The sequence below is a fragment of the Molossus molossus genome, unplaced genomic scaffold (assembly GCF_014108415.1).
Source record: "Molossus molossus isolate mMolMol1 unplaced genomic scaffold, mMolMol1.p scaffold_m16_p_12, whole genome shotgun sequence".
NCBI classification, from domain to species: domain Eukaryota; kingdom Metazoa; phylum Chordata; class Mammalia; order Chiroptera; family Molossidae; genus Molossus; species Molossus molossus.
The window spans coordinates 24,526,715-24,552,629 of NW_023425347.1; the positions used below are offsets into that span (position 1 = coordinate 24,526,715).

The window sequence follows — 25,915 nt, forward strand, 5'->3', positions numbered from 1 at the left end:
AGAAAGAGAAAAGTATTATTAGCACCCACAGTAATAATTGCCTCAGAAAAGGTCCACTGATGGTTGCTAGATTTAGTGGGCAAAAAGTTAAGCAGGAACAGGAGACTTGCAGAGTTTCAAAGTGTCTCCCTCCAAAATATTTTATAATTACAAAGAGAAAAATATAACTGTCCCTGGAGAATCCTGGCAGACACCACCGTAACTAAGTGGTGAAGGTTAGCATCACCGATGATACATATTGACATGTGCCCCTTCATATGAAGCACTGAGAAGGGCACACCACCTCTGTGGTATCCTTCCCAACAGGGTGTAATCTCACTCTTATCAAGCGAAAATGTCAGACAAACCCAAATTAAGGACATTCCAGAAAACAGCTGACAGTACTCTTTAAAAGTGTCAAGGTCTTTAAGGATAAGGAAGGACTCAGGACCTGCCAGATTGAAGGATACTAAAAAGACATGACAGCTACATGCAACATGAAATCCTAAGACTGGATCCTGAAGCAGAAAAAAGGACATTAATAGAAAACCTGGTGAAATCCTAATAAATTCTATAGTTCAGGTAGTAGTATTGACCATGGTTAATTTTCTAGTTCTGATCATTGCTCTTTGGTTATGTAAGATGTTAGCCTAAGGGGAAGCTAGGTGAAGGGTACAAGGGAACTCTGTACTATTTTTGAAACCCGCTGTAAATCTAAAATTGTCTTTCTGAAAATCCATTTGAAGCTGCGATACCAATCCACATGAAGCAATTATAGAGCAATACATGACAGTATACAGCTAAGAATTTGTAATGGTCGGGGAGCAACTCTGGGCCGAGTGAGCACTGAAGAGAATGAGAGATGGTTAGTGGTTAGAGCGGTCGGGAAAAGTTTCACTGGAGAAGGAAAACCTGACTTCTATCTTGAATGGAGGTGGAGAGATGATGGGTGGGGCTAACTGAGGGGCTGTTCTAGGAGCAGGGACAGCAGGGACAAAGGCACAGGAAGGGATGCAGATGGCCCATGTAGGGTGCATTAGAGGGGCTGGCTGAGTGATGTGTGCATTTGCTGGAGGTCTATATGAAAGAAAAGTTGGGCAGACAGAGCAGAGGATCGTTAAGACCAGGCAGAGTTTGAAGGTAATGTGAAGAGTGATACAGAGTTGCGAGTTCTTGTTCAAAGAAGTGACTCAGTGACACGGTATATATGTGAAATTGGTGACAGATATCCAGGATGACTGGAGTTGGGAGAGATGGAGGTAGGTGAATTAGAAGTTAGAACTAGGTAATGAGAGCTTATTTATTTGGGGCCTGGGTGGGAGGGATGGAGAGTCAGAAAAGGAAGAAGCAATAACATACCCAAAAGCATTTGAAGAGGTAGAACCATAGAACTTAGTGATTGATGGATGTGGGGCATGAAGAGGGAGGAGTCAAAGATGATTCCTGGGTCAAGCTTACAAGAGAGGTGATAATTGAAACAATTCATTCAGCAGATATGAGTGCCTACATTGAAGAATTAGGTGTTCTAGGTAAAGAAGGAGAATTAAAAAGAGTATAAAAATTATGTCTGCCTACAATGAAGCATGGAGCAGGAGAGCCCCTGGCTTGAGCTGGACTGCATGAATTAATAGATGACCAGGGCAAACCCACCTAAGAGGTCTCTGCCCTTTAAATAAAAGGAAGGGAGGGGATTGCTCTGTTCCTAATAGCAGCCATGAACAGTGTTAGAGTATTTTTTAAGTTGGCAGTCTCTGCTTGATAAAGAAGTCAGGCCTACTGTTCGGACTCTACTCACCAAAAAAAACCCCTCTATTAAACCAGCATTCTGCTTAGGAAACACCCACACATACTCCTTTAACTCTGTCAAGTTAGAGGTCCCTAAAAAAAAGCACATAAAAGCACAATGAACTTCATAGAAAAATAAATGTGTGCTTAAGTTTCAAGCTCCTAATGTTCAGGTCTTTCTGACTTGTTTTATATAATGTTGCCCATTGAGCAGACCCTTAATTAATGCTGTTTGGCACAGGCTTGGCTATGTTATTATTCTCTGCTCTTTGGCTTCTCCTTCACTCTGTGTTGTTTAGGAATGAGTTTCTGTAGCCTTTATTCCCTTGTTTTTATCAGTATTTCACAGATTTCCACCCATAGGGCAAAGATGACATTTTATCTGCGCAGCAGCCTGGTTGCTCCACCAGCAAATGTGACCGTAGAGTTGGAGTTCATCTTTGAGCTTGGGTAACATCGGGGTAGGGGCAAAAAAGTGGGTGTATTCACCTTGTGTTTGACTATTGCTGGCAGTAATTGGACTTACATATTAAAGGTCTTTGAAGATCTCTATTTCTCTCTGCAGTCACTTTAAATGATGATTCCTAACAATTGAGTCCTTATGCCTTCTTTTCTTTTTAAGTGAGGTAAAATTGATATGTAACATATTAGTTTTAGGTATACAGCACTGTAATTGGGCACCTGTGCACACTACGAAGTAATCACCACTAAAAGCCTAGTCACCCTCCTTCATCATGCAGTTAACACCCTTGACCCATTTTGCAACCCAACCCCGTTTCCTTCTGGTCCATCAATCTCTTTTCTGTATCTGTGGTTTTGTTTTTGTTTTATTTTGTTTTATGTTTTGTTTTGTTTTTAGTTTACATATGTGAGTGAAATCATATGATATTTGTCTTTCTCCATCTGACTTACTTTACTTAATATAATACCCTCTAGGCCCATCCATGTTTCAAATTGCAAGATTTCATTCTTTTTTAAGGCTGAGTAGTATTCCATTGTATACATGTACCATATCTTCTTTATTCGTTCATCCATGAATGGCCACCAGTGTTGTTTTCATATCTTGGCTATTGTAAATAATGCTACAATGAATGTAGGGGTGTGTATATCATCTCAAATTACTTTTTTCATATTTTTTAGATAAATACCCAGAATTGGAATAGCTGGATTATATGGTACTTCTTAATTTTTTGAAGAATCTCCTTAGCACCTGCACCAATTTACATGCCCACCAACAGTGTACAGGTTCCCTTTTCTCCACATCCTCTTAAACACTCATTTCTTGTCTTTTTGGTAATAGCCAGTCTAACAGGTGTGAGGTGGTATCTCATTGTGGTTTTGATTTGCATATTTCCCTAATAATTAGTGTTGAACATTTTTTTTTTTTCATATACCTGTTGGCCATCTGTATGTCTTCTTTGGAAAAATGGCTATTCAGTTTCTCTGCCCATTTTTTAATTGGGTTGTTTGTTTTGTTTGTTTTTTATCTTATGCCTTCCTTAATATCAACCAATGATTAGGCTAAATAAATATTTTATTGACAATAGACAACTGAGGAGAAAGTTAATTCCTTTTATGGTTAAGTGGAAGTGGCAGTTGCTTGATATTCTTTAAAATGTGACATTGTGGTGGTTCTGATTCTAGTCCAAAACTGAGCATTGAGTATAGCTTTTATAGCACGTAAACTTAATATTCACATATCTTTTTAATGATGAAAACTGTCCATGAAATATGAATTTCCTATGGTATATTTAAAATGTGGTTTAAATGGCAGTGCGTTTTATAATATGAATAGATGTTTTGTGCAGAATGTAAAAAGAAATTACATCTTTTATAGAGTGGACATTGGCAATGGCAGAATACTCTATGGAGTGACCCTGAGACCCCCTTCGTGGGCCTGCTGTGGAAGCACGTGTGTTCAAACTGGCAGGATAAAGAATCTTTTTATGTCCTTTATAAGAATATATTGACTTCACGTTTTGGTGCTTCTGAGTAGAATGCATTGACTGGAATGGGTGCCTTGTTTTCTTCTGGTGGCGTAAGTGGGACTCACATGCGGAACCGAAGGAACCATCTGAACTGTAGTCTTAAAAATGTTGCAAGGTGTCCCTGCCCAGTGTGTCTCAGAGGTTAGAGGACCCACCCGTGGACAGAAGAATTGCAGGTTTGATCCCTGGCTCTGGTTGGGGTTGTGAGGGAGGCAAACAATCAGATTGTCTCTCTCACATTGATGTTTCTCTTTTTCTCTCTTTCTACCTCCCTTCTACTCTCTCTAAAAATCACTGGAAAGAAAAAAAAAATCAATGGAAAAAATATCCTCGGGTGAGGATTAAAAAAATAATATTAATAATAAGTTGCCAGGTGAAGGCAGGAGGAATCCCTGCCCTGTGACCCTCAGCAGAGCTCCGTAAGGATTGGGAAACCTATCAGGTCAAAGGGATGGTGCACATGTATCAAACAGGTCGGTTCCCCTCTTTGTTAAGCTGTCATGTAGGAAGTGCATGATCATTTAACCTAGAGGACCGTTCAGAGATGCAACAAAGAGACGAGGGCGAAAGTACCAGAAAATTGCTATGGAAGGAACAAGGATAGAAAGCCAAATTTTAGGATTAGATTAGATAAAATCTAGTTAAAGTTTTGTGTTGATTTCTACAGTTTTTATTGTACCCTATAACAACTCAGTAATGAACTTAGGGAGTATGGAGTAAGAGGTGGGGAGTGGTTATAAACACCCTTTCCTTTTATTTTTTTAATCTTCACCTGAGGGTATGTTTATTGACTTTTAGAGCGAGAGGAAGGGAGAAAGCGAAACATGAATGTGAAAGAGAAACATCCATTGGTTGCCTCTAGTTTGTGCTCCAACTAAGGATCAAACCTTACGTATACGCCCTGACCAGGACTTGAAACTGCAACCTTTTGGTGTATGGGATCGTTCAATCAAGTGAGCCACCTGGCCAGGGCCAAATTTCCTCATTTACTCTCATCTTTCCTTATTTAGTTTCTCTTTTCGTCTTTCCCATGGAAAGTAGATTGAATGAAGAAGAGGAGAAATGAGCAAGTGTCTTTTAACAAAATTCAAGTGATGTCACTCATGTGAATTCTGTCATAAAAATTATATGATCCTAGATTTCTTATCCAGAACACATACTTGTGCGACCCTAATCTACTTAACAAAATCTGGAAAAAATAAAGCCTTCTCTAGAGAAAATTGAGTGACTGAAGATCTTGAACTTGATTCGAAGGTGATGTCCCAAGATACCCAGAGCCCTACTCTCAGAGTAAGCGAATGATATCACAGGTTTAGTATCCAGTTCCCCAAGTACATTAAGAGGAATTAGAAGGCTTTCTAGTATTAAACATACTGATCACAGTGAAGGAAGGAAAAAAAGAAAACAGAAAAACTAAAGCACTAGAACATCTCAGTGGTACGGGCCCATCGGGTTTGAAGACAAACCAGGCTGGGGGGTTAGTCAGAGGAGGTGAACACAAAGGAGCTTTCCCTGAAGTGCAGCAAAGGTGATGATGTAGAGGGCAGGGATGTTGTAATAAACAACCCGAACTCCCAGTGGTGGGATGCAATAGAAGTTGCTTTTTCAGTCCTGTTCTAGTTAACTTTGGGTGTTCCACAGTGGGGGTGGAGATATCCACATGGTGGTGATTCCCCAGGGGAGAGTCCTGCCATCTCATTGCCCAGCCGTTCTCTGGGGCCCCTGGGGGTCCGCGAGGATCTTCTGCAGCAATTTGGCCAGCAGGTGGGGGAAGAAAGAGAGCACATGATCTCAGCGGAGGTCTCTTAACAGAGCAGTGGCATACATCACTCTCATGTCCCCTTTGCCTGTTAGTCACGTGGACATACCTAATGCAGGTAAAGCTGGGAAATGTCAACCTGTTTGTCAGTGAGGACAGGGAAGCTGTTTTGTTGAACAGTCACGAGCCTCTGCCACAACTGGATATCTTCATGAGCCTCATGTTAGCTTTTACCTCTGCCCTGGCTGCAAGCTGGGTGAGGACCCAATGATTTATTTGCAGGACACCACACCTCTGTCCTAGAAAAATCAGGGTCCCGCTCAGTCAGTGTATCAGGATTCGTCCACCTTCAGCCATCTCAGTGTGAACTTACATCCTCCGACGCTATCTTCATTGGGAAGAAGCGCGGGCACTCATGTCATGGAAAGCAAGGTTCCTTCTAAACAATGCCCCTAGAAGATGGCAACACCTCCACACACACCACCTCATCCTGGGCTTTATATGTGCCTATTGGTCAGGATCCTGCCTCTACTTTAGTTCTTCCAGCTGCACTTCCTAGGAGCTGGGTCTTGTTTCCGTTAATATGATTAAATTCCAAGGAATTCCTGAAATGTCCCCAGTCCTTCCAGATGTCTCATAGTTTACGTTCTGTGCTCAGAACTCGGTTGCATCTTGATACCACTCACCCAAGATCACCTCTTCCCTGAAACAAGTGTTTACTGAACTATTTATTATTAGCCTTTGATTGTCAGACACAAGGAGGGGACTTTGAAGCTGGGTAGAGAGGTTGACTGTTAACTCTATGTAAAATTATTCTAGTGCTTTGTTGCATGGGCAGGCATGAAACATTGAGACAGGGCTGGGGTGGTTGGAACATATAAAGAGAGGCAGATGCCAGAAATAACAGTGGAAGTTCCAGGTGAGGAAGAAGAAATGTTCTTCGCCCCTGCCTCCTGATTTCTGCATCTGTTGGCCCCTGTTCAGCACAGGGGTGACTTGCTTAGGAGCTGCCAGTACTAGAATTTGTCTGCATTATGTCTACTATTATCTCATTTGTGTTACTACAAAACCAAGCACTATTTATAACATTGTTTCTCCGAGAAAATGAGTTTGGAGTTCCAAACAACTGACTTGGAATGAACTGTCTGTACATAGCTCATTTGTAAATTGAGTACTGTCTGTCCTGGGCATGTCACCCAGAGATAACATTTATCTGTGCTTTATCAGCATGGGCTTGTCAAGTTAACGTATGTTTATTTTTCTCTGCCCATTTGGATGATAGTCTTGCTCTTAAAATTTAATACTCTCTTTATGTTTGCAGAAACATTTCCTTTGGAGGTGCCTCAAATATTCTTGTGACCAGGAATAGTGATTTTATTTTATCTCCTAATTTATCTTTAGTGGGATTCATGGCCATGAAAAGCCTTTGAGCAGGCAGTCTGTAAATTGTAGAAAAATTGAGAACTATTTAAAGGAAATGAGGGGAAAGGAATTCTTTTCTCGGGTGTCAGATACCTTGCAATGTAATTACTGTGTTGGTTTGTAAAGGTTAAATAACTCTGAAGTGTATAGTTCTCTTTTTTGTGTGTGTTCACACACATAAGGAAAAAAATACAACATATCGAAGCAAAAGGCCTTGTTAACATAAAAGTTCTGAGTATTTTATAATTTGTCGACACAGAGATGTAATTCATGGATTTTATATTTGCTTTTACAAATATTGGATAAATCAGTTATTTTCTGCGTGGGGACAATTTTCAGATTGCTTACCTTGTTTATGTTAAATCTGTGTATATGAAACATGTGCGCAGAAATGTTCTTGCTGGCATCATATTGTATAGCGAAAAGGTGAAACCCTGGTCTTAGAGACGCTCCCTCTTAGGGAACTAACTCTCCATATACAAGTCAAAATGTCTGCTGTTAGCAGAGCAGCTGACAGAATATGATCACAAATGTTCTGTTAGGAGGTAGAAATAGAATGCCGAGGACTATGCAAGCTTGTCATAGTTGAATTGTCAGGGTGATGTGCTTCCATATTAAAAAGAATACTTTGTTCCCCTCTTGCACATGTACCCTGCAGTGGTAGAAAACTGTTTCAGTTCAGCTGTTCCTCTGATTTGCACTTGCAGGCTCAGATTTTGAGGCTGATGCAGTTAAAATTAAGTGAATAGTTGTCATATTTAATGATCCCTCCCCCCCCCCCCCCCCCCGTCTAAAGCAGTACTACAGCCCATGCAAAAAACATTTTTTTTTTTTAGTTTTAATTTGAGGTATTTTGTTCTATCTCTCAATGTTTTCTTTTACTCTCAAATTATGAGAATAATTGTGATGTCATGGATCTTTCTGCCATTCCCATTCTGCAGTGACTTCCCCCTAAATTGTCCTCATAGATGCCAGATCACCTTTATGCCAAATGTTCATTAATCGGCTAGTACTTTGAAAGAGTTTTTTAGAAATTGAGCTGCAAAACTGTGGTTTAATACAAAGAAGTCTATATGAGTGTGAAAGAAAGCACTTTATGAACTGTGGAGTACTATATAAAAGTGAGGCATTATAATTGAATATTCTCAGATTCTAGCTGAGCATTCACAGTCAAAGCATATAAAAGACAATTTGTATTTTCTACTAAGTACACTGCTCAGAATGTTACAAGAGTAGCTGGAAGTTGACTCCAGTGCTGCAAGAGTATTGGGGGAATGCAGAGCCCTAAAATGCCAAAACACTCCTCAAGGGGGAGCTCATGGGGCTCTTCAAGGCCCCACAAGAAGCATGGCACCATCCGAATTTTTAAACCTTGCCCAAGCAAAAGCAGAATAGGGCTTGGTACTTACATCGGGATGCCATAACATGAAATGCTGAGTGTAGAATATAAATCATTGTAGAACAGATTTGTGTTTTACAACGGACTCAAGTTTACAGATTTGTAGATATCTAGAGAAAGCTTTATTCTTGTTATTCAACTTAAACCTTACATAATCTACTCTTAATTCCCAATGTCATGAGAATCCTCTTCTCTAGGGACCTCCCTGTGCTCCTGCCAACTAGAATCATGCAGTTATCTATCAGCTCTGTGGTGCTTAGATTCATTTGTAGATTATACACACCAAATGGGGTTGGCACCTCTTCCTGGAAATGAGGCCCAGTGGGCTGCTTTACAGTCTGAAATGTACTTGCCTCAGTAGAAGTTTGTGTTTTATGGTTGACATGCCATTGACCAGAGTACCTGTTATAAAACATGATGCTTTATCATTTATTTTGTGTCTTTTGTGCTGAACATTTGAGCTGAAACATAGGACGAGACTTTATTAACATTTAAAGAGACTTTATTAACCCTGTCTTGAAATGGTTTACATAGAAAACCTTTGAGAAATTCTTTTGTATTTGAATCCTGGGATGTTCAAATAGCAAAGGCAGCTTTGCCCAGGGACCTTCAGGGGCATGTGAAAATAAGTAATAATAATAATTTTTATCGTGATCATTATTATTTTTACAAATGAATAAATCGGCACTCTGATTTTCTAACTTTAGTATTCCCTTAAAAGCACTGTTGATTTTTATTCAAAAGGTTGATTTCCTGGAACCAATTATGTTATGAGGTTACTTTGTAGGCAATTATTGGCATGTTTATCACATGAATCAAATGTCAAATAGGCCACAGGGAATTTTTTTTCAATATTTTCTTCTTGCAATTTGTTCCCTAAAGATGATGTTCCTCTGAAATGGAGTCTGGAGGAAGCATTGCTTTTAGGGACTCTGTCCTCACGATGTGGGGAAGCTGAAAGCCATTGCTCCAGTGCACCCCCGTGGCACGCTTCATAAGCTTTAAACTGGCCTTAAAAGGCCGGGCCACTTTAAAGCTTTTGCCTGTGAAGATCAAGCAGAGATTGCTTTTTAACCACTGTGCTCATGAGGAGACAGAATGCAGTGGCTAAGATAGAAAGAAGCAGACAGAAAGGAGAAGAGAAAAAAAAACCTCCCTGGCACCCATCTGAGAATGTCTCCGGAGGAAGCGGATCGATATCTTCTGATATTCGCAAGTAAAGGAACCGCTGGAATTCTGCAGTGTATATGCTCTGCCTGCCCATCAGGACCTCTCACCCAGGGCAAAGAGTAGTCTGTATTCAGGAGATGGAAAGCAGGAAGTGTTTAGAACCTCACAGCTAACTTTTTTTCTTTTTTTAAATATACAATCAGTGTTCTTTATATTCACAGGCTTGTGCAGATATCACCACAATACATTTTAGAACATTTTCACCTCCCTAAAAAGAAATCCTATACCCATTAGCAATACCTCCAACCTTTCACTCCTAGCTCCTGGCAATCATTAATCTGTTTTCTCTCCATAGAGATTTGACTGTTCTAGACATTTCATATGAATGCAGTCATACAATATGTGGACTTCTGTGCCTGGCTTCTTTTACTTAGCATAGTTTTTTCAAGGTTCATCCACAGTGGCATGTTTCAGTACTCATTCTGTGTTATGACTGACTGATGGTTCTGTCGTGTGGATATACCACATTTATTCATTCGTGAGTTGATGGACAGTTGAGTTGTTTCTACTTTTTTAGGTATCATGAATAATGCCGCTGTGGATATTCCTGTACAAGCTTTTGTGTGGACATGGTTTTCTTCCTCTGTGTGGCTTACTTTTAAGCAGTTATAAATTAAGATAGTAAATGGTTTTTCTCTTTCATTCATCTGTCTGTTTCACTGGTCTCGTTTACATATCTCATCCTCCTAAAAGTAATTTCCCCTGAGCATGTAGTTGCAGAAAGTAAGAACATGGGTTAACTTTTACTAGTCACTGACACCAGCTTCTCCTCTGGGCACCGTGGGTGTGGGACAGCATTTCTGAGGTAACCCTCACTTTACAGGTGCGACGGCTGCCTGAGGCCGTTCAGCGGGGAAGTTGGAGGAGCAGAGACATGGACCCCCATCCGTTGTACTCTAATCGCAGTGCTCTCTGTTGCCTCCCACATGATGATAGTAACCCAAGTGTGCACCTGTTCACTCTTAGAAGATTCTTTTTATTCACGAGCCTCCCTCTGCTTTGATTGTGAGAAGTAAGGAAGGTGGTTAAAGACTCTATCACGTGCCAGTGGACCTGGAGCAGGCCTCTGCATTCCCTTTGACGAGACGATCTGGAGATACTTCCCTGTTTGGGTGAGGTGGCACCGTCGAAGCCTGGCACTGCTGCTCAGCTCAACCGACTCTTCTGACTCTCTGCCTGGCAGTTGCTCCGTCTCCTCACCTTAAGACTCATCCTCCTTCACAACTGCTACCCGCCAATACTGCGTATCCGTTTTACCAGCTTGAAGCAACATGCTTTGGACCTTCTGAATCTTAAAAACTCTGTTGTTCCCCTTTCTGGTCACATCCCCCCCCCCTGCTCTTTGTCTCTTCTGCTGAACCCCATCATCACCGCACCGTGAATCCTGGCCCATCCTGGTCACTCCTCCTGGAGGCTCCCCGTCTCTGCAGCCAGCCCAGATCTCCACTTTCTAAGCTTCACTGCATTTTCCCATTGGTTGACTGTTATGCAGTCCTTTCCAAATACCAACCCTGAGAGGTGATCGCCACCACTTACGCAGCTGCTCAGCGGTCCCCAAACCCAACTCATTGGTGCTGATGTGACTTCCCGCTATTCATTCTGAGATGGGTCCTCATTACTTCTTTGGTAGATGCAGTCACATTTCCCATGGGACCAATTTCAGACTTTTCTAGTCTCTTCAAAACCTACCGTCTCTCCCAGTTTCAGCACAGGAACATGTACTCCTCCTGCTTTTCGAGAACTTCGAGGAACCCAGACCTGAATCCTCCGCCCTCTTTCCCTTCAGCTCTGTGTGTCGCCTGCCCCGCAGCCTTAGACGCATGTGGGTCTGGTGTGTAGTCGCAGATGTATGTTCCATGCCTGGCATCCAAGGCATCAGGAATTCAGAGGACTTGATTTGCAGGCCAGTTGGGTAGAATGCCTGAGTTTTGTAGAATGCCTCTTAAAATTCATTTGATTTTCCTTTTCCAGCAGCTTCTCTAAATTTTGTACAAGACACACTAATTGCTCACTCTGTTCTCTCCTCTGCGAACACAGGCAACAGGGACAGATGGGTGTTACTTTCTCATCTGCAAGAGAGGAGGTTGAATTTTTTTTTTTTTTTACTAAAATGAAGTTGGGGATTACCTGTGATTTCCAGCCACCTGTCAGGTGGACCATGGAAACTCGCTCTAGTGGCTAGGAAGGTCATAAAGGGGAAAGTAAGCCTTGCCGGCTCTTTTGTGATGATAGATATGTGTCTTCTAAGGAATCTAAAAAGTCCCACTTGAGCCTGGCCAGTGTGGCTCCGGATTGAGCGTCGTCCCACGGACTGAGAGGTCCTGGTTCGACAGGGCACATGCCCAGGTTGCAGGCTCAATCCTCAGTTGGGGGCATGCAGGAAGCAGCTGATTGATGTTTCTCTCTCACGTTGATGTTTCTCTCTCTCTCTCTGAAAAATCAATAAAAAAGTATTTTAAAAAGAAATAAATAAAACTTAAAAGTCCCACTTGACAGAGGAGGAGACCAATTCATAGATGTGCTATAATCTCTGTGACAGGGTTAAAGTAAAAATGTCTGGGATCCTTCACTTTTTTTGTTGTTGTTAATCCTCACCCAAGGATATTTTTTCCATTGATTTCTAGAGAGTGGAAGGGAGAGAGCGAGAGAGACAGAAACATCGATGTGAGAGAGACACATTGATTGATTGCCTCCCACATGTGTCTCAACCATCCGGGGCCAGGGATCAAAATTGCAACCCAGGTATGTGCCCTTGACTGGGAATTGAACCTGCTACCTTTCGGTGCATGGGCCGACACTGTAACCACTGAGCCACATTGGCCAGGCCAAGTATCCTTCACTTTTGATGACTCATCACCTCTGACCAGTCTGTAAACTCAGGACTCCTTGGGGCAAGGGGGTCGGAAAGGAGCCAGATGGTGCAAATACGTCTCCCTTTTATTTTTATGCCTTCTCAGCCCCCTCCCAGCTTAGAACAAAATCTCTTAAGGGGATGTCTGAAGAATTCACTGCAGTAATCAGAACATTTTTATAACTATTCTGTTCCAAATTTAACCGATGGCTAGTGGGAGACATAGCAGTTCAGGTAAGTAAAAATAGGCAAAATTGGTCTTTTTCTTTGTGTCTTGAAGATAAATCTAAACAAACCTATGTAGTTGGCACATCTCCAGCTGTAGCAGAGGCCACATTTGAATGACTTACGAAAATTTGATTATTCACTTTGTCTTCGAGGTGGTCCCACCCACTCTGGAGGTGTGTGTGCCCAGAGGGTGTTCTTACCCAAGGCCCTGTTGGAGACTCAGCCGAAGGAGGCTGTTTTACACAAGTTGGATCAGTCCCAAGGGTGATCACTTTTGAGGTGTTTTAAAAACTTAACTAATTTTTCTCAAATATACCTGTATTAAAAAATTTTTAAATCAGGTTATCCAAAATTAGACCACACATTTGTTCATTTCACCACCATATTTGTTTTTGTTTCTTTTTTTTTTTTTTTTAATCCTCACCCGAGGATATTTTTTCCATTTTTTTGTACACATAGAGTGGGAGGGAGGGAGAGGAAGGGAGAGAGAGAGAGAAACATCGACGTGAAGGGACACATGGAGTGGCTGCCACCCGCACGACCAACCAAGGCCAGGGACAAACTGCAACCGAAGTACGTGCCCTTAGCGGGAACCGAACCCGGGTCTCTCCGGACCGCAGGCTGACGCTCTAACCGCTGAGCCAAACTGGCCAGGGCTGTTTTTGTTTCTTTTTAATTAAAAGAATTAACTAATTTGTTTTAAATCGCTAAAAGTACAAAAGGAACAATGGATGTTGAAAAATGTCTCTTATTTCTGTTCCCAAGTCACCACAGTTACCTCGTGGAGACATACTCCATTACCATTTTCTTGTGGGTCTGTTTAGGGGTATTTTACAACTATATAAGCAAAAATAGGGTTTTTTTTGGACACAATGTTTACACCACATACACTGTTCTGCCCTTTACCACTTTCACCTAACCATGTATCCTGGGAAACCTTTCTGGTCAGAACACGGAAAGCAACCTTCGTGTCTGAAGTAGTCTTAGTATCTAAAGTTTTACATTGTATGTTTTTGCCATAATTTATTCAGTTCCATGGTGATAGACTCTTGGTTGTTTTCAGTCATTTGCTTCTATAAACAATGCTTCAGTGAATTGCTTTCTATAAATAGCATTTTATATGTCCATGAGGATCTCTGGAGGAGAAATTACCAAAGTGGAGTTGTTGGATCAAAAGAAATGTGCAGTTTTTATTTTGGTAAACCTTGCCCAGTCGCCCTCCAGTTTGACTTTTGGACTAATGTATGCCACCAAGCTCTGCCAGGGGCTTTTCTCCACGGATAGTCATTAACTTCACGGTCCTGGCCAACCTAAGAGGTGACAACGACTATGTTAGTAGCTTTATTAATATGAGTTTTGCTTATTATAGTGATGATTGAATATCTTCTTACTTGTTAAAAGCCATTTCTGTTTTCTTTTCTAAGAAGTGTATACTCACCTTCATTGCCCACCCCACCCCCCACCTTTTTTACTGGGCTTTTGGTCCTTCCAATGAATTAATTTTTAGGAGCACTTAATAGGTCAAGAAGATTAGTCCTTTTGTCTTGCATTTTTCTTATTTATTTTTTTACTTCTTATGTTCCCTTCATGCAGGATTTCTTTTAAAAATCATGTAGTCTTATTCATCAGGCTTTTTTTGGCTTTTAACTTTTTTTTTTTTTTATCCTCACCTGAGGACATTTTTCCATTTTTTGTACAGATAGAGTGGGAGGGAGAGAGAGGAAGAGACAGAGAGAGAGAAACATCGACGTGAAAGGGACACATCAAGTGGCTGCCACCGCACGACCAGCCAGGGCCGGGGACAAACTGCAACCGAAGTACGTGCCCTTAGCGGGGACCGAACCCGGGTCTCTCCAGACCGCAGGCCGACGCTCTAACCGCTGAGCCAAACCGGCCAGGGCTGGCTTTTAACTTTTTGACATGCTCACACCTTCCCCACTCAGACTTAAATATTTTTTTAAAATGTCTTATATTTTTGATTAGTACTTTGTAAGTCATAGCATTATTGAGATGTAATTCATATACCACAAAATTCACCCTTTTAATGTGTACAGTTTAGTGGTTTTAGTATTTTATTTTACAGAGTTGTGCAACCATTGCCACAATGTAATTTCAGAATATTTTCATCATCCCCAAAAGAAGCCTGTACCCATTAATCGTCACTCCCCAGTCCTCCACCCCCTCGCCCAGCTGTGGTCACAACTGATCTACTTTCTTTATGGATTTGCCTATTCTGGACATTTAATGGAAACGGAATCATATAATATGTGGTCTGACGTGACTGGCTTCTATTTAGCATCATGTTTATAAGGTTTTTCTTCCTACTTTTGTGTTTTCATTTTTTACATTGGAATATTTGGTCACTCTGGAATTTATTTTGGTGTAGAAAGTGAACTAGGTGTCTAGTTCCAGGTGGCCATCCTGTTCCTGAAGGTTCTTTCTCCCACAAAACTGTAGTACCACCTTTATCATACACTGAACTCAGTACGTATTTGGGTTTCTTTTCTGTTAATCGTACTTTCTATTCACATGCCAGTGCATGTTGATTTAATTTCTAGAGCTTCATAATACTTTGAATATCTTGTATGCTCGTCTTTCTTTCCTTTTTTTTTTTGCATCAATTTCATGGCTATATTTTTCCATGTGAACTTAAAAATTAACTTTCTGATGGTGTTTTTTGACATTGTATGACATTTATAGGTTAATTTGGAAAGAGTTATTCTCTTTCTCAACAATGACTTTCTGTTCAAGGACAAGGTAGAGCTTCCCAGTTGTTCTTATCTGCTTCTCTGTCCTTCAGTAGTATTTAAAGTTTTTCTTTTATAGATGTTGCATATTTCTCATTAAATTTATCTCCAGATATTGTATATTTTTGTTGCTGTTAAAAAATGGAATGTCTTTTTACTGGTTGTCAATTTAGGAAGGCTATCGATCTTTTCCATATGACTTTTGTTAATTACCTTATAATTCTCTGATTGTCTCCAGTAGTTGCTGAACTGGCTGGCTCAGATTTGCAGTCAGATCATATGCAAATAATGATAACTTTACTGCTTCTTTTACAATTTGTATACCTCTTATTTCTTCCTCTTATATGATAAAATTGGCTACTTCCACCAGAACAATGTCAAATAACAGCAGTGATGGTGGACAGCCTTGTGTAGTTTTAAACTTGAACGGAATATTTCTCATGTTTCTCCATATACAGCGAGGCTGCATTTGGGGTCGGGCATGCTCAGTGTCCGTCTGCCTTTACAGGGCTTTATGATGAGCAGAAAGCAGTGTAGAAAGCGCGTCTGCAGACAGGTAAAGCTCGCTCCAGAGATAAAACAGTAGACTTATTTTCCTCACCACACTGACAGGAGTTGGTGAGTGGGCAGTCCATGCTATACATGAAGAAGGCAGAGATTAGATTTTAATCTCATGCTATTTTGCTTTTGCCAATCAAGTGAAAACACCAAGAAGCTATAGGAGTATGCAGCACCAGGAGAGTTAAATAAAGGCTTTTGCTAAAGGAGGAAAGGAAGAAAAGAGGGAGGAAAGGGTGGGAAGAAAGAGATAAAATGCATCTCATTTTCCTCACTGTCTCCCAAAATCAAGCCATGCGACAATTATTTCTAGGGAATTTTTTTCCAGAATATTATTACTAAAAGAATGACATAAGACACTACTTGTCAGCAAATATGATAAGGAGTCTCAAAAAAGGCTTAGACGCAATAGAGAAATATTTTACCATTGGTATGCAAAACAGACTAATAACGAGTTCCAAATATTGAGAAATCGCTGAAGGGGAAAAGAATGCCTATTGAAACGTGTTTATATGTTGATTCTTTTTCATGTTGCCATTAAAAAAGTGTTTTGATCTCTTGCAAAGCAACCTGAGAGGTAGTTTATGTACTAACCCGGAACCTGACATTGCTCTAGTAATAAATGCTAGGACAGGCTGTCCCTTGCAGTAGCAGAACTAGAAAACAAAAGATAGTAACAACTGAGGCTTTGATGCTCTGTTGGAAACATCTAATACACAGAGTTGGTGTGTTGTGGTTAAAAACAAAAGGAATTTAGGCTGACATAAAAAAAAATGGGAGAAATTGCCCTGGCAGTTTGGCTCAGCGGTTAGAGCGTCAGCCTGCGGTCTGGAGAGACCCGGGTTCGGTTCCCGGTAAGGGCACGTGCTTCGGTTGCAGTTTGTCCCCGGCCCTGGTTGGTCATGCGGGTGGCAGCCACTCGATGTGTCCCTTCACATCGATGTTTCTCTCTCTCTCTCCCTTCCTCACTCTCCCTCCCACTCTATCTGTACAAAAAATGGAAAAATATCCTCAGGTGAGGATAAAAAAAAAAAAAAAAAAAAAGGGAGAAACTGATGGGTGGTGTTTGGGACTCACTACATAGTCATCTGTGGGACACACAGGAAAGAGAAATCCCTGGGAAGCAAACAGTCCACGTGGCTGTGCCTGTGCAGTTGACTCTAGACACACACACCTCTGGCTTACACCATGTGGGCTCATGTCAAAACCCTGTATGTGGTTTTCAGATTGCAGGGACTACTGGGCTCTGAGCAGAAGCATCTGGTTCTGCCACTGGTTGGCTGTGTAAACTTGGCCAAGTTACCGAACCTTTCTGAGCTTAGTTTCTCATCTGTAAGTCATGCCTACAATTCAGAAGTGTTGTGTGGATTTGTTAGAGATGTGATGCACATAGAACTCAGCACAGCCTCACAGAGAGCAGTTGCTCAATGGCTTCAGAGAGGGACCAGAGGAAGGGAAGAAGGTAGGAAGGAAGAATTCTGTGTTGAGTGCCATGAGCCCAATATACAGAGGGTGCTGGGGAAACTCGTAAAGAGTATTACATCAGAATTGGAGATGAAGGAGTGTTCATAGGAAGGACTTCTCAGACAGAAGAGCAGACCAAAACATGTAGGGAAGTGTTTTTGTGCAGAGAAGGACAGCATTTTCACAGGCATGGATTTGAAGGCATCTGAGAGTCTTCAACCGAGAGAAGTGTGAGTAGGACAGGATGGCTGAGTCCCAGGTTATGAGACGGGAGTTGTGAACAGCGAGACAAGAGAGGATGTCAGACCTGGCACTGAGCAGGGTCTGGACTGTCTTGCATGGACCATGGTCACAGTGGTGGTGGCTGTAGACATGAGGGCACGATTGCATTTGCATTTTGGAAACATTGCAGCAGTGCTTACGGGGCAGGGCTTCGAGACTGTGGGGAGGATGAGCTCTGACCTGCAGCAATGAGTTCTTCCATATTCCTGAGAAATCCTGGTACAGTGCTGAACATAGTAGGTTTTCAGGGGAAAAAAATTCTGGATGGATTTGAGCACAAGTTGTTGTTTTGCCAGGATCATCTTTTCCATGATTCACTTGTTTTGGCATGAATAGATTATTCTCATGTGGATTTGACCATTTCCCCCCAAATTATTTTTGACCCTCAATTAAATTATCTTAAACTATTGTGTGTCACGGCATAAATATACCCTAATCTATTTATAATTCATTGTGCAAGCATCAGTGTCATAAAAATATCTTCTTATTTAAAGGGCACCAGCCTAGAACTCCACGAACATCTGGGCCCACAGTGCGGCCCTCGCCCAGGGAAATGGTGTCTGTGCAGAGGGATCATTGCTCCCGGCCCGGATGCTTTGCCCACACTCTTGTAAAGCCTTCTCTGTTTGAGGATTCTTTCGTGCTTCCTGGCTCTCTCAAAGGAGAAAGCTATAGAAGCTTTTAGCTCCTGATGACTTCAAGCAGAGAAAGCTCACTGTCTCGTTTGTGGGGTGATGACACTCTCCCAGTTAGGACCGCCACCTGCAGTAACTGTGGCCGTGGGCCATTGAGGGCCACAGTCAGTACCAGGTGGAGTACGAGACAGCTGTACCAGTCAGTGGCAGTGATTCGGAACCAGGGTTTATTTTCAGTAGTCAGCTTGCAGTGTGTGAGGCTCCACTGTGTGCCAGATGGGGTGCTGAGTGCTGGAGATGCTAATGTGGATGAAGGGGAAATGCTGGCTACCCCATGGGTCTGCTCCAGAGTTATTAGTATAGTAGGTAAAAAGTAACTAGTCAGCTTCAATACAAGTAGTAGGGAAGAAGTAGTATTAGAGGGAAATGGAGAATGTTGTAGAAGCATCAAGGAGGTACCTGACCCTCACTTGGGAAGCCAGGGAAGACTGCCATGAAGATCCAGAGAGTTGGGTCAACAGGAAGAGGAGTAAAATATGCCTTAGAGAGTTTTGGGGTTGTAGTCTTTATCTATGAGGAGAAACATCGGAGTATTATGGATTTCATTATAGAATTACTATGATTTGTAATAAGTCCATCAAAATAGCTTTGAATCATACAGTCTTTGGAATGTATGCTTGGCTATTGTAATGTAAGCCAGCATCATCAGACCCAACTGACCAAAAAGCACAAATCCCAGAGGTCAGTGGCCTGAAAGAAGTGGAGTGTGAATAACATCTATAAGTCACGATAGCTGTGCAGTTGTCCACAGGCTGTGACCGTGAGGTCGAAACCATGTTGCCTTCTGTGGTGGTAATGATTTCACATCCTATCGTCTGGAGTATGCAAAGCAGCCACACCGTTAGAGAGAAGTCCAGGCCAGATTGCTGTCCACGAGAAATCCGTGTATGATCCAGGTACTGTGCTGGGCGTGAGTGGAGGTTAGACAGAGATGGAAGCTCGGGGGGCAGTTGAGCAGCCCTGATGTGGACCAGCAGGCAGGGAGACAAGGTGGCACTGTCCCCATGAGATAACGATGCCACAGAGCCCCCAGTCAGGGCTTGCAGAGCAGTGGCTTCTGTCACAGCCAAGATGAATGTTGGATGTGGGTCAGTGGGGTTAGGCCTGTGAAAAGTGTGTCTAGAATAAATACAGCGAGTGGAGCGGCAACCCACCCGCACTCTTAGCTTTTGCCTTCAGGAGCCATGTCCAGAAAAGAGATGAGAAATGTCTCTGCTTTATAAACGACACCTATTCAAAACATACTAGGTGAATTAATGTTCCACTTCTCTCTGCTAAAGTACAGGTTTCAACAATGTAGTTTCTTTTGAAGAAGCAGAAGGAACATTTAACAGAAAAACACGTTTACTTCTGTTAAAGGGTGTTTTGGAGGGTCTCCACCTGTCTTTGGGGGAAACTCCTGCTATACAGCCTCATAAGAATTCAGGGGCTACTTGCTTGCTAAAAAATAGAGTGAGTTGGTAAGAAACATGATGATGAATCATTTTAGGTATAGGGGCATGGAATACTTAAAATATTTAGCAATTCAGGATTCTTATTCTCTACTTGAATTGTTTCTAGAGCCAGCCTCTGCAGGTGCAAGGCTGCAGCTCTGAGTGGCAAGAAAGCCATTCTACCTTGTCACTGAGAGCATGCGACCTGCAGGGTGCTTAGCAATGCCCCCTCAGTGCTCCGCCGCAGGTGCACCTGTGCACGTTCTTGTACATGCGCAAATGCATCATGTTGTGAAGAAAAGGTAAAGATAAATGACTAAAAGAGATTTTTTTCAACTTAAAGACATTGCTTTTTTTTGCTCTGCCTCTTGAATATGACTCCTCTGTTCCTTGTTTATTTTCAATCTCTCCAAGGGAAATGTCAGTTTATCAGCCCTGCAACTTTTGCAAGAATCACAGACTGTTAGATCTATAAGGGACCACAGAGATCTAAGAAACCCAGCTGGAAGTACTGGCAGGACAGGCATGTGGAGATTCCCAGCAGGCTTTGTGAACAACATCTGAATCCTGAAAGAGAAGTCCGGCCTGGACTTGCTGATTTGAGAGTCACTCACTTAGTGGCAGTAGACAAAGTACATCTGATGGGGTCATTCCCCTACTCAAAACCTTTCAAAGCCCCTTCAAGTTCTACAAAAGCATCTCAGTTCCTCAGCAAGGCCTTTGAGACCCTCCATAACATGGCCTCCACTTTCCTTGCCCACCTGGTCATCTCTCACTGTCACCTCCCCTCACACGCAGCTCTAGCCACAGGTCTGTGGAACCTACTGGAACGCGTGTGTTTGTTACCTTTCTTTTCTCAAGCTGTTTCTTCTTCTAAGGTTAGCTCAGATTCTACTTTGGAAAGCCCTCTCTCATGAATTTGGGCCGTAAAAGACCAAAGGGAATCTTGGGTCTTTTAATAATAAACTAGAAAGTATATCCTCCACCTTCACAAGTCATGAGTCTTGTGTGACTTGCTTAGAATAGTAGCCTTTTAGGCATTCTAAGGGACCTCAGAGGTCACCTAGACCGGCCTGTCTCACAGTGCAGAGATCCGTTTCATGACATCCATGACACAGATATGTGCTGCTGCTTCCTGCAGTAAAATGTATGGAAATTTATCCAATTTTCTTTTTTCTATCCTTCATTTACATTATTTTCTTGCCAGTTTTATATGTCTCCAAGGATGTCGTATTGAATTATCCTCTTTGTAATGTCACACGTTTTGAATTAAAATGTGAGGATCTTATTCCAGCTCCAGTCAATTCATTGGTTTGTTCAGGCAAATTACATAACCTCTATCTTAATTTAGCGTCTGAAAAATGGGCCTAAGAATAACTCACCCCGTTTATACAAGGATAAAACCTAAAGTTGCAACATTTTTAAAAAATGTTTTAAAATGTGGAATATAAACATCAGGTTTCATTGTTACTCCCGTACTGCTTATTGTCAAGAAAAAGAACTTTCAGTCCTTCCTGATCACTGAATATAGACTCTGTTACATTGTGTGTTGTATAAAAATATAGAACTTGATGCCATAAGTAATGGATCCATAGTTCGCTCTGTGATTAACTAGCTGTGTTTCCATGGCTGAACCATGCTTTTCAAGCGTCAGTTTCCTCCTCTAGATTGGGGATAATGAGGTTGTTGCTACCTATTATGAGAGTTGTTGAATAATTACATTCTGCAACCATCATGCTTGAAAGACACTTTAAAGACTGCAAAAGAGTATATTCAATATCCATCATGGTTTCTCTCGTGGCCTAATAATTAATTATATTGGCCATAGAAAGAGGTAAAAATATATTTTGATTCCATGTTGTGATACCTCTTGGCTTGGCTCAGATGTATGAAGAATGAGAGGAGGAGGCAGGAAGGCGGGCTGAATACGTAGAAGAGGATGCAGAACTGGCGGAAGGCTGTGATTTCTCTCCTGTCCTGAGGTTAAGGGGAGCCACGGGGCTGTTTGGATTGCGTGCCAGCCCGCGGCCACAGCTGAGAATGGGTGCGGAGGGAAGGCAGTGCCAGTGGCCCTGGGAGCACCATGAAGCCAGGTGATAGTTTCCTGGGGTGCGTCCCACGGCATGGTGGGTCTGCGCCTGGGTGTTCCCGGTGAGGTCTGGGGGCGCTGGGGGCATGTTCTGAGGGATCTCCGTGGGGGCTGGCTCAGCTTCCCTCACTGGCTTCTCTTGAGTTAGGTGGATTTGAGGTGGTATTCTGTGTTGAACTGTAGCCCCACAAAAGGTGTTGAAGTCCTAACCCCCAGCATCTGTGAATGTGGCCTTATCTGCAAATAGGGTCTTTGAAGATGATCACGCTAAGATGAGGTGATGAGGGTGGGCCCCACTCCAATATAACTGGTGTCCTTATAAAAAGAGGACCTTTGGACACCACGCCAGAGATGCTGGGCACATGTCACATTAAGATTGGAGTGATGCTGTCACAAGCCAACGAAGGCCAAAGAAGTGCAAACCACTAGAAGCGAGGAGGCCTGGAGCAGACCCGTCCTGAGGGCCCTAAGAAGGAAGCAGCCCCGCAGCACCACGGTCTCAGACTCCCCGTGTCCAGCACTGAGAGACAGTAGATGTCAGCCTGTGCGTTGATGCGGGCCGGTAGGCCTTCCCTCACAGCCGACTGCTGCTCTTGGACACTCGGCCCACAGTTTGGGTTTTATGGTGAAGTCACACCTGGTATACATTTGTTTCCAGTGTATATTAAAAGTGACAAGATTTCCTGTGGTGTGGCTTTTGAAAACAAGTACATTAAAAGCCTAAGCTCAAGGTTTGCGGTTGGCTTAGACTTAGAGCAGGGTTTCTTAAGTGCCGCAATGACCTCAGCCCCATCTCCCCTAGTCCCGCGCCGTTGTGTGTGTTTGAGAAGGAAAAGGGGTGCCGTTGAGCAATATATTTCAGTTACTTACACAAAACCTTGCGTTTGGTTATTATTATTCCCGGCTTGGACACTTTCCTGAGAATAGTTGGTCTTCTACTACAAGTCCACGTTGGTTCGGGTTTGTCAAGTCCATGATCAAGAGAGGGAACGTTTCTCCCCTGGGCTTGCTTGTTCTGTGTCTGAAAGACGCTAAACTTTCCCAGGAAGAGGGTCCACCTCTCTCCTCTGGGGGAAATGTTGATTAATATTATATGAAATATTTGTTTTTCATAGAAACTTTCATTTTAGCATGGTGAAATAGTCAATTCTGTTTTATATGTGAAAAGTAAATAACATCACCATGGAAATGCTTTCGGTACAGTTATATAATGGTCATGCATACCCCCCGCTCATTAACAGAGGAGATCTCACCTCACAGTAGTTTTCTAAGCTTTGTAGTGTCTAACAACTTTCCCCAGACTTCATGAAAATACATTGAACATAACCGTTACCAGTTGAAAGTGAACTATTTTTGTAAGTATGTCATAAGTAATTGTGTCTCAGGGTGGCAATTCTATATCTCTATTTAATAGCTGGGACAATTAAAGCTCTGGAAAATGGCAGAGCTGAGATGAAAATTCAGGATTTGCGATTACCGACCAGTGTAATGTTTGTTTTCTAAGCTAATACTGTTCTGGAGCAGGGGGTTCGGGGACAGAACCCTTGCTGGGCCTCCAGTGAGAGACCCAGGGTCCAGCCTTACTGTCTGACAGCCAGGCCTGGGGGCATGTGACTTCTCAGGGTCTTGGGAACGTGAGGGAGCTTAAACTTTCTGTGCTTCATACTGAAATATTTAGAGATTAAATGATAAATGATTATGCTTGAGGGCATAAGACCGGCCACGAATTGATCATTACTGATGTTGAGTAATGAATAACTGATGCTCTGTTGCAAGTCTTCTATCCATGTTTGAAATTTTCCATAAAAAAAGTTAAGAAAAAATGTTATGTTGGTGGATTGTGTACCTTTGATCCTTTTTTTTGAATCCTTACCTGAGGACTTTTTTTTTTATCTTCAGATAGAGTGGGGTGGGGGGAGAGAAAAACATTGACGTGAGAGGGACACAGTGACTAGTTGCCTCCCGCACGACCCCGACCAGGGCTGGGGACAAACCGCAACCAAGTTTCGAACCCACGACTCTTGGGTCTGCAGGCCAACGCTCCAGGCTCTGAGCCAAAGCGGGTGTGTACCTTTGATTCTTCCCATCTCCTCTCCTACTACACAGTCATTCAGCTCACTCATTTCTCCCCAGTAACAACAAACTAATTCCTCTGAAAGCCCTTTCTTTTTTTCTGATCCTAATATATATACTATTGGAAACTTTTTGACACCTTCCCCCTGTTTTATTTTTTAGCACATCATACGTTGGCTGTGCTTTCAAAATAAACTCAAAAGCTGCTCTCTGTTCCTCAGCAGTTTGAATTGTGAAAAGAGCACAAAAGATTAGAGTACTTTAAAGTAAATCTTGGCTAATTATGCACACAACTGCAGTCGCTAAATGTGAATATTTTCAAGGCTTTCTTTGCTACCAAGTGCCACCTGCTCACAATGTAAATGGGCACAGATTTAGTTCCATTAAACAAAACACAGCAAGTCTTCTGCAGCACAGACTCCTTGAGGTCCTCTTTTGGAATCGAGAAACTAATTCTAGTGTTTCTTTGTTAGCTCTGGGCCTGTGTCAATCATGCCGCAAGGTTGATTACTTGAGTGTTTTGCATTCTTGCTTTAAAAACTGGAGCAGGCAAATAGGTTGTGATGGAGTGGTTTGTGTTCTTGCATCCTTATGAATTAGGTGGCATTTGAACTTGTGGTTCTAGCTATTACCAGGACCCTGAATGGAGGAATACGTGCCTTGGCTTTTGCAACTCATTCAGGAGACTCTTTACCATCTATCTGCATTCCCCCTTGCCCCCCAGAAAAGAGGACGAGGATAAAGAAAATAAATTCTCCCTGAGAATGTTACATTCTTGGCCCAGACAATGGTCTGTTTCCCCAGAAGCTGCTGGACTCCACCTTGCTATTTTAAAATCGTCAGGTCATCTAAGAGGAATTCACTCATCTCCTATTAACATGGAACATTCATTATCTGTATGGATCCAAAGAGGGTATTTCTTTGGGGTCTGTGCAAGTTAAAGCAGCATCCAAATCCAACAAGAGTCATCAAACTCTCTTCAAAAAAGCTTCTATGAGTGGCCTCATATGCTGACTTTGGAAGGTAAAAAATCCCACAATATGAAATGCATATTTGCTGTGCTCATAGAAAAATGATTTTCTTCCAACAACTTCTTAGTCTTTAGGTCACTGGACCTGAAGTCCTTGACGTTGTTCCGGCTGTAGCCATCTCTCCAGACAGGAGGAAGAAGCTGCTTCTCTGGCCTCCTTTTCCCTAATCTTCTCTCCTCCCTCCACCACACACACCCTTGCTCTAAATTCCTTTCCATTTTGCCCTTTCAAAAACTCCTCCCTCCCTTAGAAAAGCTAAAAATAATAGTCATGCTTTCCAGTGATTCTCCCTTATTAGTATCTCAGATGCAGGCAAAAAGGAAACCCTTCTCTGTTGACCTGAGTCAGAACTTCGTGTTTACAAATCTTGGCTCACCCCAAGATTTTCAGATGACTATCTCATCTTAGATTTTTTACTCTCATTGAACTGCCATTAGCTTTCTGTTAGTGCCAGAACATGACCGTAGGCTTGGAAAATACCTGCTGTCTGTAGGTGACACCGACCCACAGCTCCCCAGAGGTAGGTTATAGATCCACAGAAGTGAAGATGTACCTGAATCCTCTAGTGGTGATTAGGGGGAGTCTCAAATGAGTGTGGCTACTCTCCAGGTTTTTAAATCCTCAAATATTATTTATGAAAGATAGAGACTGTTCTCGTGCTCCCAGGAGCGTGCTGACCTGAGGACGAGAGCCCTAGGAGGTAGGGACACCTGGAGGCAGAGTCCTCTCTGAAGCAAGGTGGCAGTCCTGGGCGATCATGCGCTGTGACTTGGCCAGCCTGCCAGACAGCTGGCTCCGGTTACTGTGGGAACAATGCAGGGAAGGCCCTTGCCACATTCCTCTGGGGTCAAAGGCACGACCTCTAACACACTCAGACCGAGCTGGCAAAGGGAAAGACGAGG

General features: G+C 42.4%; 1 protein-coding gene across 9 annotated transcripts in view; it reads left to right on the forward strand.

The window, feature by feature from the left end:
- ATXN1 (ataxin 1) overlaps positions 1-25,915 on the forward strand; it is a 393,782-nt gene that overhangs the window by 160,771 nt on the left and 207,096 nt on the right. Inside the window, exon 5 of one of the 9 annotated variants that reach the window (XR_004959029.1) lies at positions 3,602-3,622. The exons of the other annotated variants lie outside the window; for them this stretch is intronic. The gene's annotated coding sequence lies outside the window, so the exon portion shown is untranslated. Of the gene's footprint in view, positions 1-3,601; positions 3,623-25,915 lie in introns of those variants that run through there. 9 annotated transcript variants of the gene reach the window in all.